General features: G+C 37.7%; 1 protein-coding gene across 2 annotated transcripts in view; it reads right to left on the reverse strand.

Annotated features, from left to right (window-relative positions):
- The window catches only part of LOC106060343 (serine/arginine repetitive matrix protein 2-like), a 109,111-nt gene that overhangs the window by 50,423 nt on the left and 41,121 nt on the right, over nt 1-17,567 (reverse strand). The window contains exon 1 of one of the 2 annotated variants that reach the window (XM_056007124.1): nt 10,480-10,611. The exons of the other annotated variant lie outside the window; for it this stretch is intronic. The gene's annotated coding sequence lies outside the window, so the exon portion shown is untranslated. Of the gene's footprint in view, nt 1-10,479; nt 10,612-17,567 lie in introns of those variants that run through there. 2 annotated transcript variants of the gene reach the window in all.

Genomic DNA, 17,567 nt, shown 5'->3' on the forward strand with positions numbered 1-17,567 from the left:
GAGGTAGAGAAATGCTTTAATAAAATGGAAAATTGATTTTTAAAAACCCATTTCCGTCTTTCTCTGTCTCTATGTCTCTCCTTTCCTCTCCCTTACACTATTTTTTGACGACCTCATTATTCTCATTCATTCTCTCCATCTCTTTCATCTCTCTCTCTCTCTCCCTCACTGTATCCGATATTGCAATATTACCTTTATCAATCAAAACAAGACCTTGGCATGAATATTCAATCTTTTCTAGATCTACATGTATATGAATATTATAGTTAAATTCAAAACAGTTTTTACGTTAATTGTATTATATAAAAGGAAATATACCTGTAGTGCAAAGTCTCACCTTTAGTTGCGAAAAAAAAAATAAAAAAAAAAAAAGAACTGGGCAGGTCACGTTGAAAAAATGTCAGAGAACAGATGAACGAAAACTGTATACCGGCAAAAAACAAAAAAGGCAGGCGACCCAAAGGTAGACCACGAATACGATGGATTTACGATATAGAGGCAGATCTACAACTAAAGAGTTTGGGCATGGAGACGCTCAAGAGAGATCTGAATGGAAGGAGGTACTGAAGCAGACCAGAGCGATCCATGACCTGTAGCACCAGTGGGATGGATGGATGGATTAGGTAAGATCTTAAGTAATACACATTCACTAAGACTCTAAATGTGTCATAAATCTCTTTTGTCTAAATGTAGAAAATCATGCAATGTTCACATTTACGTATATAAACAGGCGACCAGCAGGACCTCGTGTACTGTTTGTAATCGAACGCAGGTAATAATGCTTTAAAATTAACATTTACATTGGAATGAAGTTTTGGAATGAGATTCCTGGTAGCTTGTAGTTCATAGCTTCTGATATTATTACCGACAACATTGAATCATGTCAATCTATCTGTAATGCGGACCTATCATGTACCCATCGGGCGCCGCTTGAGTTTGTGTGATAACTCAAACTCTTTTTGTAATCTTGTTTTTGTGTGTGTAGTTGTCATAAAAAAGTCAGAATGCCTCGAACTAATTAAACAGTAATGAAATAATCAAATTTTATCCAACTATATTAAATTAATATTAAATATTAAAATGGTTATTATGGTTCTCTATTTTCTGTTATAGAGCTAGCAAGCTGTTGCATGTGGTCCTACGTTCAACACTAAGAGTTATAAACAGTTTATCTGAACATTGACATAAGTGGCTCTCACACTAATGGCGCATTGCTGAAGTAATTCAATCCTTTTATTTTTCTTGATTAAAGTTGACCCGTTTCTGTGATTTAATTTTACTGGAGTATTATTTGACCAGAACAATGGTCAATCCCCTTTAAAAGTGTACGTGGACAGTCATAGTTGAATGGACGCAGGGCACTCCCTATTTTTTTCCCTCTCGTTAGGTCATTGTAAAATATATAAAGAGTAGGAGGGGCTGGCAGGCGCCCCAAAGGCAGACCACGAGCACGGTGGCTTGATGACGTAGAGGCAGATCTACAACAGCTAAAAGTCCGGGGCATGGAGACGTAAAGCCCAGGATAGATCAGAATGGAGAGATGTGGTAAAACAGGTCAAAGCCACAGGATAGATCAGAATGGAGAGATGTGGTAAAACAGGTCAAAGCCACAGGATAGATCAGAATGGAGAGATGTGGTAAAACAGGTCAAAGCCACAGGATAGATCAGAATGGAGAGATGTGCTAAAACAGGCTGGGGACCTCCATGGGCCGTATCGCCACTGGAATGGATAGGAGGAGCGGGTTAAAAGCTGGGATGCCCATCAAGGTGCTCGGGTTCAAAACCCCTGGTGGACGCAGCCCATTAGTTTCCCCAGATCAATAAAGATATGCTTAACCCTGAAAATAAAGTCCCCCTGATCGCTGTGCTGGCTCTGTAACACCATAATAAACAGACATGACGTGCACTTGAAACAATCACAACTACAGAATAGGTTTTGAAGGGTTAGACTGTAACGACCACAATTGTAATGGGCAGATCAGCATCCTGAAACTAAAAGGGCATAGAGAAGGTCTGTGTTTTGAGATAGGGGCATCTTTCCTTTCTTTCTTCCCCCTTCCCCTCTCTCTCTTTCTGTCTCTCTGTCTCTCTCTCTCTCTCACACACACCCTTTCCCTATCTCTTTATCTTCCTCATCCCTGTCTGTCTGTCTCTCTTTTCCTCTCCCTAGCACTATTGTTTGTCTCTCTCTTTTATATTCTTTCCATCCCTTTATGATCTCTCTCCCTCTCTCTCTTTCTCTTTCTCTCACATTATCCTTTTAACTTAAACTCCTTCTATCCCCCCTCTCTCTTTACCAATTTCCATCTTTCTCTCTGCCTCTCTCTTTTCCTCTCCCTTACACTATTTTTGACGCTCTCTTTCTCTCTCTCTCATTATCTCTATCCCTTTCTTCTCTCTCTTTCTCTCTTTTTCTCTCTCTCTCTTTCCGTCTATCTCTTACTCTTAATGAAGCGCACATGGAAAGGTTAACTTGAGTGCATATCAACACACTACATCAGATAGTCCTTCTCTCCAAAGTTTGAGAACCACTGCTGTATAAACATTGTCCTTATTGATTCTCTCATAAAGTGGCCCCCCTCTCTCACACTTCCCCGCACCACTTATAAAAAGAAATCCTTGTTGTATCGATTAAATGGCAGGTGTATATAGATGGTAAATAGTGTCTACATTAAGTACACGTCACATGATCGTCTCGATATAAATAGACATCACGTGACCTTCTCGCCTTAAAGTTAAAGGGACGAGCTCAATGTTCAAAGGACAAATTTAATTTTACCTATTTACTTGATTGAAGAGCAGGCTGCCATGGAATCCACGCTGTTATCAGCAGCAGAAGCCCGAGCTGGCTTGGAAATGTTCACAGAATGCCACTAGGTCGACACCCACAAGACATTCTGTATGGTGATCTTATAGAAGGCAGGAGAGCCGCTGGTCACCCACTTTTAAGATATACTGATGTATGCAAACGCGACATAAAGCTCGTCAAAATTGACACTAGCAGTTGGAAAAATGAGGCACAGGATAGATCCACATTAGAGTAAATACAAAGAAAGAGTCCTGGATTACTGATGGTGGGAAGCGTGGTCAAGTGCGCTTGAACTTGGCTTGGCTACCTAGAAGGGGGCTCGAGGTTCGACACCCGACTCGGGCAGAGTTGTGTTTACAGAGCGCCTAAAGGCAGCATGGAAAACCAACTCCTAGATACCCCCTCCCTCCACCTGTCCACAAATGAGATTGGACCAAAAGCGCTCTGAGCATGCTATAAACATGAAAGTAGCGCTATATAAAAGCTATAATAATAATGGTGTACACACTAGAATAGAAAGAAGGATGAAAGTGCTACAGCGTCTTATCTTTTCTTATATATGACGTTACTTCAAAAAAGAAGTTATTACGCCCAAGCGAACACGGTAACCACTTAGCTAGTGGAGAGCCTATAAATATGGAAGATTTTAGAGTTATCTTTTGTTTCTATAGTCTCGTCCTATTTTTTAGGTTTGTGTTCCCTAAGACTCAGACGACGACTTATAAAGGGGACTAATTCAGCGTATACACCACTACAGTCAAGTACAATTTCTTTCCCTTGTTTGAGATACCAAACAAAATAATTTACTAATTGGTTAATGTTTTTTTTTATTCATTCTTGTGTAGTCGTGTAAAAGAAATAATTTTGCAAAATTTAAATTTGATGAGAGATTGGGTGTGGGAAACATCACGTGTACAAACTTTTACCAGACAGACAGACAGAGCGAATTAATATAAGCTTTATAAAAATTACTTTAAGTAACACGCAAAAGAGCTTTTAAATTTGATCTTAAAGTGCTGAAAAAAATTACTAAAATTTTTTATATGCTTATATTAAAATGCTTCGCTTATTAATACTTTCGTTTTCTGTACACTGAATACACACATAATGGTTATGTATAAATATTTATACTTTACAAATTCATCATTTATTGATTATACAATAATCTTTCGTTAAATAATTTAAATAGCTCATGTTTCTTTTTTGCTACAACACCCACATTGAATATGAAATCTTTAGCACAAAAAGAACATTGCCAACTATGAAATTTTAAAAACTACACAAAAGATATCAAAATATTGGAACTATAATAAAATTAATTCTATCTCTTCATAATTACACTCTGTATTTCGAGTGGAAAATTTATTCCACATAGTAATGTTTCACACCCCTGTTATGATTAAGCTTCAATAACTTTTTTGTTTGTTATCAGACATTGTTTTATTTTGATATAGAAGTAAAGGGGAATGCATGCTCTTTTTATATAAAACAAAGTAAAGTTTAAAAAAAAAACATTAATTAATCAAATCGTCAATTAGGAGAAAAAGAGTTAATATTTTGACCTTGCCACCCTCGTCTTTAATAGGTGAATTTATTTAAAGGCTACTACTATAATGTCATCGGTAAATTTGAACATACAAACGGTCCTTCACATGGGTGCGATTTAAAAATGGAGTACTTTAATTCTTCTTCTTCGTTCTCATTTTACATGTCGGAGGGTTCAGATCAGTAATCCTATATCTGAGATGAACCGAGTAGTGGTTTCCAGATAAGGCAGTTCAGATCAGTAATCCTATATCTGAGATGAACCGAGCAGTGGTCTCCAGATCATGCAGTTCAGATCAGTAATACTATATCTGAGATGAACCGAGCAGTGGTTTCCAGATCAGCCGTATAGTTTTTCTTCTATAGGAGGGTTCTGGGGCCAGAGTCTTGTTCAGGTCTCTCGATATAGCGTACTTTTATAACCAGATAAATATTCTAAGCACCATCTCCCCCCTTCCCCAATTGAACTTCTTCCTGAACCAGTTGAAGTATTCCAGCAGCGAACTTGGAGATCGATAAGTGACACGACCAATTGTTAAAGAAGCCAGCACTGGGAACCCAGGTCTATGTCGTGTGCTCTCAATGTGATACAGTGCCGGTTTTAAGGTGTGAGAACGGAGGGCTCTGTTCCAAGAGGTGGGCCTTGTTCACTTACATGCTGCAATGTGTGTGTTTAATGTGTTCAATATAAATCTTTTTATTTTAAGTTATCGACCGATTAGGAGAATGTGGCTTAATAGAACAATAAACAAGATTAGAATTATTGATTTTCTTTTGATCGAATCTGACAATCGATGTGTCTAAGTCACACCGTCATAAAGTCATAAGTCAAGTGTTTATGCTTAGAGTATGATGTGATAAAAATAGAAACTAGAGTCGATGAGGCTTCTATCGTATATCTTACAATGAAGAGCATTAACCCTAAGTACACTGACACTGTACAGACATACAAAATAAATGTATTGACTACAAACATTACAGGATTTATTTTATAGCTTAGGGCCCTCTGTTTCTTGAGAGGAGGGCCCAAAAAACATTCTCCGAGTAAGTTTGCTGTGGATAATAATGATTTTAAGTTAATGATGTTTTATATAATTCTTAATTGTTTATCAGTTTAACCGTCTAGATATCGGAAACTCATATTCGGCACTGATATTTAATATCTGGACTAAATAAAATTAAGGGCCTTATATCTCACATAGCTAAGGGTCCTTACAGTGGCGTAGCTAGGAATTTTCCATCATTTGGGGGACCGGGAGCTTGACCCTGCATTTTTCGTAATATTTAATATTAATGTAAAAACAATCTTTTGGGGGCCCCAACCCAAGTGGGGGAGCGGGGGTATTTTCAAATTCTCCCCCTTCCTCCTCCCTCCCTAGCTACGCCTCTGGGTCCTTATCAAATCTGAACCCCGTCCTGACTTCAAAGCTTAAAAAGAACCACCATCTCTCTCTCACACACAAAACAGCTACTTTTTTAAAAAAATTTAATAGTACAAGAGATATGTATTGTATAGGAGGGAGGGATATATAGGAGGGAGAATACTAAGGATGGCCATGAATTTGGACCTCTACTTAAAGCAGGTGAGTATTTGATGTGTGAGTACTAGTTGGCAAATAGTCTGAGTCACAAATCAATGGACTGCCCTCTGCATCTTTATTTCACACGCAACGTCACAAGAGAGTCAACACAGGTGATCAAAAAACATAACATAACGAAAGAAAATAATGTAGAAAAAAGGCGCCTCAAGAGGCCTCAATATGAGCCCCCTCCCACACACACACAAGAAATGGATATAAAAATACCCATTTGTTTGCATTAAATATAGTTCGTCCATAGTGGATCGATGATGACCACCTTCGTCATCCTGAGGGGGGGGGGGGCTGAGGGCTTTGCGCTGCGGTTTTGTATCTTCTCGTGTGGCTGCTGAGATATGAGCCTGGAAAGCTTTAAACTTTTGTTTGCATTACCGTGCCTTTGTCTGCCTACACAGAACCGCGGTAATCGAAAACTTTTGCCACCTAGACTGTAGATCAAATAGTAGACCTATACCATATACCGATAGTAACGGTAAGTAATACATTAAATAATCTAATTAACTTTTTCTCTCCGTAATTATTTACCACATTCTGGTGGAATCAACGCTGGTATCGTCAATTAGGAGAGAAAGAGTTAATATATTAATCAATACTACGGATTGAAAGTTATAAGAATAGAAGCAGGGGAGCCAAATGTTACTATCGGAAGTTTCCGAACAGTAAAGGGGGAAGTAATACATTATCTAATTAAATATAAATTAATACCTTGGATTGAATGTTCTAACAATTAAAAGCAGGGGAGGCAAATGCTAGCATAGAAAAAGTTTCCGAAAGCTACAAGAAACACTTTAAATTAGCTCTTTATTTAAAGTTGTCACTCCGACCGATCATTCAAACAAATGGTCAGTAAACCTTGACCTTATCCCGTCCTCAAACAACACAGTTACGAGATTAACTTGCAGGTTGAAGGTCGTTAGAACCGCTCAACCTTTCAGGGGATGATTTTCATACTAAAGACCGAAAGAAAACACCGGAAAGGAAGTTGTCTTGTGGGGCATTGTCAATAGGCTGTTCTATTAATGCTGTTTGCTGTTTTATTTTAATACGACCAGGTGACTGTTAATTCAAAAGGGCTTTATGGCCAATGACCAAAAGGTGTCCACAGGTGCACTTCAAAGAAGAAAAAAAATGAATAAAGTGTTTAAATGTCAGAATTTAAATGTATCGATTTAAAAAGAAATATTTGTTTTGTCAGTTTCTGAATTGAGTATAATGACATCATTACTTGTCAAAGTGACGTCACGACCTGGTACATTAGAAAGCCATTTTTTGTTAAAAAAAAGTTTGTACACGTTATTTCTCCCACACCCAATCTGTGACCAAATTGAAATTTTGCACAATTATTTCTTATATCTGGCAACTCAGGAATCAATTTAAAAAATTAACCGATTAGTTCATTAACTTTTGGTACCGGTAATACATTATTTTGTTTGGTATCTCAAGTAAAGGAAATAAATAGTACTTGATTGAAGTGGTGGTATAAGCTAAATTAGTCCCCTATCCAAGGGAAAGAAATAGTACATGACTGAAGTGGTGGTATAAGCTGAATTAGTCCCCTTTATAGATAGTAGTCTGAGGCTTATTACAATTTTAATTACATGACTGATCTAAACTAATTGATACACAAACAATATAAACTTTATTTTTTTTTAAAGTATTTTTCTGTATTCTGCTGGTTTCTTCCTTTTATTTGTTACTCAAGTGTATTGCTTAAACATGTGAAACCGGGTTTAAAAAAATCTAAATTATAAGAAAGAGGACATTGCTGTGTTTTAAATGTATCGTGAAAACTCCAACTAGATCATTTCTAGAACGCTTCATTGTATGTCAGCGACGCACGTCAATTGTGAACAAACTTTCAATAAATTAACACAATTAACTACGTTGATATGCACTGATATCAATCTATCTATGTATACAACATGTACACACGATACAGAAACTTTTATCGACACCGCGAGAGCGAAGCCTCGGGAATCAAAGACCTGTTTAATCGACTTACTCTCAGGGATCACAAACAATCTACAAAGAATGATAAACACAAAGGACTTAGATCTCTTGGTTCTATTTCGTCCTATCTTATATTTTTTTTTAAAATCATTCTCTTCGCTGTCATAAGATTTCATAATCTCTAAAGCTGATTTGGTGGCGAACTTATTGATTTATGGCATGGATTCAAAAGTTTGAAAAAAAATATTTAAAAATATCACTTTGGCTCGACTCCTTTTACTGAGTTGGTCGTTACAAACGAAACATAAATCAAAAGTTATTGTGTCTATTGTGAATCGAATCGAATCGCTCGAGTGAACTACAATAAGCTGCGATGTTTTGTGTCTCGCGCTGGAACTAAACAGCCTGGATCTTAATGGAAGTCGGTAGTTCTCTCGCTAGTCCTTTTAGTCCTATGTCGTCCTATTTAAAATAAGAATACTGATACTTAATCAGTGCCTTATTTAAATTTGAAAAGGCCCTAAGTTATTTGAGATACGGGGCCCTTTATAAGTTCAGATATATGTCAGTGCTGAATATTTCTTGGGGCAACTAAGCGTGTGTTGTCTATATCCCACCTTGTGTTTAAATCTAAAAGCTTTAAACCTATTGCTTAATGTCTCACTTTAAAAAAAAAACAACAACAGAAATGTAGATATTTTGCTTATATAAAATAAAAATATAAAAATAAAGTTAAGTATGTTATATGTGTATATACTATGGTGGAATTATAAAAAGGTAGCATCAATACATTAGCAAGATTTTTATCTCAAAGACAAAAATTTAATCAGTACGTGACGACAATGTTCAGTGTTATAACATAGACAAATATTTAACTGAATTGTCAGAGACAAACACAACAAGAGTTTGTTTCTTTTCTTCTTATCACGTGTCATTGGAGCAGGGAATAACAAGAAATTAAAACCCATAATTCTTTTTAATAAACCAAATTGACATTGATATATAGGCCTACATATACCAGACTTGTTTTTTTTTTTCTTTGTTTTGTCTTTTGTTTTAATGTTCAATAATGTAACAACAAGAACGATAACTCCAGAAAATGTTACTTTATAATAATATCGTATGTTCGATAGCTTCTATAAATAAGAATAATAACTTCTGAAAATGTTACAAGAACGATAGCTTCTGAATAGATTACAAGCTACTTTTTGGCAGTACTCTAGTATTCAATTTTATTTCTTTGAAACCAACAAGAATTGGTAACATCTGTACCAAAGGGGGGCGGGAGCCTGGAGAAGGAGGTCAGAGAATTGAGCTATATTGAATTGGTCTGGATCCTTACGATGGTCAAGAATGTGTCAGATAAAAGAGGTTTAGAATGGCTAAGCTTTAAAGATAAGACACCACCACCAAAAGAAAATCAATACTTCGGTTATTTTCGGCAACAGTCGGTAACGGAAGACTCTTCACATTCTTTTTGTTTCGTTGCGTGCTTAGAAATTTTACATTTTCCAAGGTTCATGTTTTTTAGTATTTTGGTATCCACAGACGCCATTGTTGTCTATACAAAGTGACAGCTACGAGTCGAAGATAATAATTTTAGCTATCAGCTTTAGTGTCACATTGAAAAACAAATGGTAACAGGAGGAAGTTGTTTAAGAAAGAAAAGTTCTCATATTGGGAAAGGAGAGGGTGTAAGTAGTATTTATTTCCCTTTAACCAAATAGCAGCAGACACGGATGAAATCCAGCAATTAAAGAATTTAAAGTTGGAGGCGCCGGGGTTGAGTGGTATAGCGCTTGGCTTCATTGTGCTGGTCACATGACACCCTTGTTAACGGTGTGGCATAGAAACAGATGACCTTTACATCATCTGTCCTATAGGTCGCAAGGTCTGAAAAGGGAACTTTACTTTCAATTGACACACAGTAGCCTCAGAATATGAGATCTTAAAAAATGTTAACAAAATAAAATTTAAAATTAATATTTTTTTCTTTCGTCAACAGTGTCAACATGTTGTCCATTTAGTATCTTTTTTTTTTTTGTATAGGATTAGTCATTTGTTTGTATGTTTTTATATGTGTGTTTTTGTGAGTACGCAGGAATAGGAATATTTACACAAATAATTTCAAAACCTCCAGAGTCTATATCTCTCAAAATACATTTAGAATGAAATTATGATTGATATTTATTTACCAACAAAAAGAGAAGCACATAATACTCTCATTATAAATATGTTTTTGTTTTTACATAATGATTGAAGTTTGATTAGTTTCGCCTAAAACAATTAGAATATAGACCAAAAGTATTTAATTTTAAAACCTTAAAACCAGTTTTCACCTGCTAGTGTAATCCTTAGTGTCTGTGTGTGTGTGTGGGGGGGGGAGAAGATGCTAACTAAATAGTTAATTAATTAATTAGATAATTAACGAGGAAAAAAAACACGTATAGGAACTAATCCATTGATAACGAAACCCCTAGATCAAGGTCTAGTGAAGTCTAGTTTGTTTGGACACTGTTAGAGTCTGTCTTACAACACAGTCAGGAATAGACAAAGGCATTAAAGGCATTACTTACCTTGCTAACAATAGGTCCACATCCTCAGAAGAAGAGAGAAAATGAAATATATATCCTTATAATCCGTGGCAATGACTGTTACAGACACTCTGCTATGATCCAGTGTTTTCTGATACAGACTATGAGCCAGTGTTAAAGGTCCCAGATTATTTTAGGATACACAACTGTCCTACCAGTAACTGCCCTGCACTGGCTGACGCCGTAACGTCTAGGGGAGGTGGGGGTGAGGGGAAGGGGCTCGACGACACAGTGTCGCGTATCAATGGATCGATTCACAAAATCCGCGTAAAAAAAAACCCCGTTGTGTTTATTTTTTTTCCCTAAGCACCTCTCGCGAAGTAAGAGAAGGAGGAAGAGGGCTTAGGGAGGGGCAAAAAAAAAGACAGGTGGAGTACGTTCTGAAATGTCTCGCGTAAGAGCCGACCCCCTCCCCTACCTCTTTCCGCATGGTGCCCCTATTAGCGCCCTATATGCCACCACCCTGCTTTTGTCGCTTACTTAATAACTACTAACGACATTCGTGTGATGGCATTCCGTCAACAGGTGGCTTGCTTGTGTTGTGTCCGCGTGCGTGCTCGGGGGAGGGGAGCCACGGTGGAACGGGAGGGGGAGGGGGTCAAGAGATGTTGACGAAATGATCAATAGTACAGCAGCACAATTGAGGAATGATCGATTTTCTGAGCTGACCTTTTCTTTTTGTTTACAATCCCTTTCAAGTTGTGTTTACATCTATTTTTTTTTCATTCATTAGATGTATTAGTGATGGATGGCTGTCATGTTGTGTACTGCTAATAATCTGCTTTAATGTGTCTGTAGGAGACAGGGCACTTGCTGTAGGGAGACAGGGCACTTGCTGTAGGGAGACAGGGCACTTGCTGTAGGGAGACAGGGCACTTGCTGTATTGAGTCAGGGCACTTGCTGTAGGGAGACAGGGCACTTGCTGTAGGGAGACAGGGCACTTGCTGTAGGGAGTCAGAGGCTCAGTGATGGTCAGAAAGTAGATTTTCATTAGCACTGAGAAAATAACTTCGAGGCTAAAAAAAAATATTTTGTGTGTGTGTGGTCCTTGTCCACCTTGACGTGACGATCATTGTATACGAACTTAAGTAAACGACTGGACAGTGGACACCACACCTCAAGGTCTCTTGTACATACAATTACAACTTGTGTCTTTGACCTCGCTGTCAGTATATTTGCAATTCTGGTTATGAAATATGAGGAATATGATTCGTTTATCACGGTGCAAGATACTGTGTTCATGTATAGCAAACTTCATTCGTTCGAAAACCAAATCCCATCAGATGGTCATATAAGGTTCTCAAATCCCACGAGCTGGTCATATAAGGTTCTCAAATCCCACGGGATGGTCATATAAGGTTCTCAAATCCCACGAAATGGTCATATAAGGTTCTCAAATCCCACGAGATGGTCATATTAGGTTCTCGAATCCCACGAGCTGGTCATATAAGGTTTTCGAATCCCACGAGATGGTCATATAAGGTTCTCAAATCCCACGAGATGGTCATATAAGGTTCTCAAATCCCACGAGATGGTCATATAAGGTTCTCAAATCCCACGAGATGGTCATATAAGGTTCTCGAATCCTACGAATTGGTCATATAAGGTTTTCGAATCCCACGAGATGGTCATATAAGGTTCTCAAATCCCAAGGGATGTTCATATAAGGTTCTCAAATCCCACGGGATGGTCATATAAGGTTCTCAAATCGTACGAGATGGTCATATAAGGTTCTCAAATAATATGCTTGGCACTCGAAACGAAATAATAAATAAGTGGCGCCCCGCCCACGGCAATAGGGTCAAATTCGGTCACTGTTGCCTATCTATTCGGCCGCTCGAGGCCCCTCCCCATAGTGTATTGTTATGACTTTGCCATGCACACCGCCATCCAAGATAGTGCAGAAAGAAGGTGCGCACTATCTGTGACTAAACAAGTCGGATGTTGACATGAGAGAGAGAACGATTTCCGCCCAAGGAGAGAGCCAATATGGAGATGCTGTGCTCAAGGCAGATGCCCCTTTGTGTTTGTCATGTCTCCGTGTAAATAAATGTCTATGTCTCGTTGAGTTGCATTCCTTCAGTTATTACAGTATAATAAGGCCTCAGAGGCTTGGGTTTTATTGGAGGCAGCAACTTTTCGTTGTTGTCATTGAAAGAGGTCCTTGACACCTATTTAAGAAATGTACGCCAGTGTAGCCCCACGAGGAAGCAATTTGGGAACAACTGGACGAAATTATTGGCATCAAAGTTTCATAATGCATGTAAATGTATATAGAGCTCAAATGTAGTACAAGTACTTTTTATTTTTTCTTCTAATGCCAAAATAACTAAATAGATTAGAAACAATGGCACTTACACATCTCATTTTTAAAGTTAAACAAAGTTTGTAAAGTTTATTTTTTTCTAATAATAAACTAATGCCGTAATTTTTTTAATTTTTAAATATTTTTTTATATTTCAAAAACAAAATCTTCAATCAGTGCAGACTTGTGCATCAAAGCGGTATAGACGGAAAGTGTCATTTGTGTTTAAATAATTGTTATACAAATTCCAAATTTTATCGAAAAGTGCAAGGGTCATCTCCCTTATTTGAGATGTATTTTTAGATTGTATGGGAATCACTTTTGTATGTTGAAGGCTGAATCGAATGCTGGTACTTAAACTGCCGACAAAAGACTGTATTTATACAACATTGGTATCTATCTGGCTGAAACAGATCGATACTTGGAGTGTACTGGAGCCTCTAGTGCTAAGAACGTAATTCAAACAGAGCGTTTTTACAATGTGGGGGCAGAATAAAGAGAGGGGAGGGGGGGCAGTGGGTGAGGCGGGCGGAATGGAGACATAATTCTCAAGTGATCATCTAGTTTGGTATCGTATTTATTGCGAGTTCGAATACCCTAAGAGCCGGGCGAAAGTGTTACAGTGTGAGCTTGAGTTGTTGAGAGCTAAGAAGTGGGGAAATGTTCGGAAGAGAGAGACAGAGGGAGAGGAGAGAAAGATAGAGGAGAGGGAGAGAGAAACATACTCAGAGACACAGCGAAACTTAGAGAGAGACAGAGAGAAAAATTTAGAGGTAGAGAGAGATTTTTTAGGAATTTTTTTTATATAAACATAAAAATAACGAAAATATAAGAAGAGACTAAACATTTTTTTAAAATGCATTTCTCCATAGGATTTAAAGTTCGGGCCTTTCCCAGGGACTCATTTATGGCAGTGCAAACAATGTAGCCCCCCCCCCACTCCTCCCAGATTCTCACACTCAATAATTTTAAAATATGCTTACTACCATGAAATAAAAATAGAGGACAATGTGCCAGCAGGTCTAATCTAATGTGTCATTATTCTAATGTTAATTACGAACATTTTCTCTTAAAGTCTTTAAAACAGGGTAGGGGGCTAAAGGGCTTCCACTTGAATCCGCCGACGCGAGCCATAGCCACATCTGCTTGGATTCCTTCCAGATGAAATAATTGTTCAGGCAGGGCAAGGGAGGGAAGTTTCCATGGGCCTAGAGTTCCATGAGTTATCGAATCATTTCGATTTTTTCTATAAAAAGAAAAAGAACATAAAAAATATCACTCTCTGCACAATAAGAACTGTAACTCCATTCTCTAACAAAACCAGCTAATCTAAAACTTGAAATTTTGTAATAAACTTCAAACAACAGCTTGTAAAGTAGCAAAGGAGTATTACTACACAACCTAGATCAAGTACTATTTCTTTGCTTTGGAAAGGGGACTAATTCAGCTTAGGCCCACCACTTTTTAGAAGTACAATTTCTTTCCCTTGCTTGAGATACCAAACAAAGTAAGTATGATATTACATCATTCAATTCCATTCACAAATTCCATTTCCCAATCCGACTCTCCATTATCATTCCCCGATCCCATTCTATGAGCCCATTTCCCAATCCATTCTGTAACCCTCATGCCCCAGTTACATTCCCCAATCCCATCCCTTAACAACTTTTCCCATTCTGTTTTTCTTATTCCATACTTATTCCATTCCCCAAATCCCTTGCTCCGTTGTAAGTTTCCTATAACTTTGAGGGGAATGCATTGAGTTCTTGGTGATAGTTTTAAAACACAGTGTCCTTTGAAATGTCTTAATGAATGTATGGCGTACAGAGAGGGTCAAATATTACATTTCGCTAAGTCCAAAAATCTTTTTTTAAAGCAACTTTGAAGCGCGTGTGTATTCTTTTCACTTCTAGGAAATTCTCTTTTGGAAACGGAGACTTTAGAATTTGCAATTGTCCTGCGAACGTTGGAGTGACGGAAAGTGAGCCAAGGTACGATCAGGATCAGGTCAGAGTGAGTCATATACTCTTGTAGCTATGCCGAGCGCCCATTCAAGGAACAAAGCGTTCGTTACATACCAAGCTAGAACTGATGTGGTTACCTAGCATGGCTAATTATATGCGAAAGCTGTGTTTATGGTGTCTGTGTATACTGTGTGTATATTGTATGTATGTTGTGTGTTGTGTGTATGTTATGTTGTATGTTAATGTGTATATTGTGTGTCTATTTTTTTATCATTAAATAAGAACAATCTGGTATAAACTTTGTCACATGTAAATAATGAGTGAGTCTGGTGTGAATGTACACTTTGGTTTCTTATAGTTATAATGTTTTTTGTTTGGTGTAATGCACAAATTGTAAGACAAATTTCCTTACGGATAAAAAAGATTATTATTATTATTATTATTATTATTATTATTTTATGTTTTTTATATGTATATTGTGTGTCTGTTATATGTATGTTATGTATATATAGTGTGTCTGTTTATGTATGTTGTGTGTGTGTTGTGTTTATATTGTGTGTCAATTTTTTTATGTTGTATGTTAATGTGTATATTGTGTGTCTATTTTATGTATTTTATATGTATATTGTGTGTCTGTTGTATGTTATGTATATATAGTGTGTCTGTTTTATGTATGTTGTATGAATGTTATGTTTATAGTGTGTCTATTTTATGTATGTTATGTGTATACTTTGTGTCTATTTTATGTATGTTGTATGCAAGTTGTATGTTAATGTGAATATTGTGTGTCTATTTTATGTATGGAGGTGAAAAGCTAACTAGTGTTAACAGCTTCAAATACCTCGGAGCTATTGTCTCAGATGCGGGAACAAAACCCGAATTATTGGCCCGAATAGCACAGTCCACAGCAGCCCTTTCAAAACTTAAAATAATATGGAAAGATAAGGGCTTAGCCCTCGGCACCAAAATCAGACTGATGCGCTCTCTGGTCATGGCCACATTTTTATATGCTTGTGAGTCGTGGACGTTGAATGCAGAGCTTGAGAGGAGGATCCTAGCAATGGAATTGAGATGCTACAGAAGGATCCTAGGCATCACATTCAAAGACCGCATCACAAACCAAGAAATCAGAGACAGGGTTACTGTAGCGATCGGAGCTCATGACGACCTGCTTACTATTGTGAAAAAACGAAAGCTTAAAACCTTTGGCCACATTACGAGATCTACGGGGCTCGCAAAGACCTTTCTTCAGGGAACAGTGCCAGGGAAAAGAAGAAGAGGCAGACAGAAAAAGCGATGGGAGGACAACATTAAAGAATGGACAGGCCTGCCATTGAGAGAGGTTCTGAACAAGCCAAAAAAAGGGAGGAATGGAGAAAGACGGTCGACAAATCTTGCCTGGTGCCCCAACGGTCCAACAGACTAAGGGATAGGTAAAGGTAAAATTTTATGTATGTATATTGTGTGTCTATTTTATGTATGTTGTATGTCTGTTGCGTGTATGTTATGCGTACGTTGTGTATATTGTTGTGTATATTGGAAGACAACATAAAAGAATGGAGAAAGACGGTTGACAAATCTTGTGTGGTGCCCCAACGGTCCAACAGACTACGGGACAGGTGAGAGGTGGTGTGTGTATTTTGTATATATGTTATGTTTATATTATGTGTATGTTGTTTGTATCATGTTGTTGAGAAATGGACAGCATTGGATTAAGACATTGCTGAGATTGTTCCTTAAGCTTTTAAAATGTAAAATATTCCCCTACCACACACACACACCACATATTCTCTCACACACACATCATTCAACAAAAGTATGTAAGTGGCTATAAAAAAAATTCTTTTTTTTTTCATCTTTAAATCTCTGTTGATGTAAGTGTCAAACATTTACTTGCTATGGCGTTATGTGGCCAGCACAACATTCCTAGCCCAAAGACCCGCTCCTCTCCCCCACACACAAAGAATCCAGTCAACACTTTGAGCTATGTTAACATAAGAACTTTTTTTAATACAAAGTCAAAAAAAAAAAGGTTCGATCCTCAGAACGTTAGCTCAGCGAGCAAGAACGTTGCCACTAGACCACCACCTCATTTAAAGGGCATACACTTACAGAAACTTGAAAGCACGAGATCTGTCATGTTTAAATGTTTATTTCAAACCAGAAGCCAAAAAAATTCAGGACTTGTCCGAGTGCAAGTCTCAACTTAACATGCACGAGTAGATTAATGTAAAGTATACTCGGAGACGTAATATCTTTTTTTGAAGGAACGTCTTTAATTTATAAATCTTATCTTATCTTATCTTATATAATACTGACGTTACTTCAAAAAAGAAGATGATTACGTCCTACGCGTCATGCATCTAGTCATGCATGTTAACCAATGACTTAAATTCTGCCAAGTCATTGGTTTTCCTGGCTGGCTCAGGCAATCCATGCTCTAAAGATAAGATAAGACAAGATATATTGTCATGGATTAAATCTCCTACGTTTTGTTCCCAAATTAAGTTGCCGCCCCTGTGTATTGGAGGTCTCATTTATCCATTGGTAAAGGCTGCGAGTGATATCCCCCCCCCCATCTCTCTTTCTCTCTTAAGGTGTACAGAGTTCCAATCATGTCAAGGTAAAGCACATCACCTCACCTAGCTATAACATTCACTCCTCCACGAATGTATTCCTCCTGCGCAACCTTGACACACATCCTCTCCCTACTGCACACACACACACACACACAAATGTTTACGTCTTCTTCCTTTATTCTTTCTCTCTCTCTCTCTCTCTCTCTCTCCCTCTCTCTCTC

This window comes from Biomphalaria glabrata, chromosome 12, assembly GCF_947242115.1.
Source record: "Biomphalaria glabrata chromosome 12, xgBioGlab47.1, whole genome shotgun sequence".
NCBI lineage: Eukaryota > Metazoa > Mollusca > Gastropoda > Planorbidae > Biomphalaria > Biomphalaria glabrata.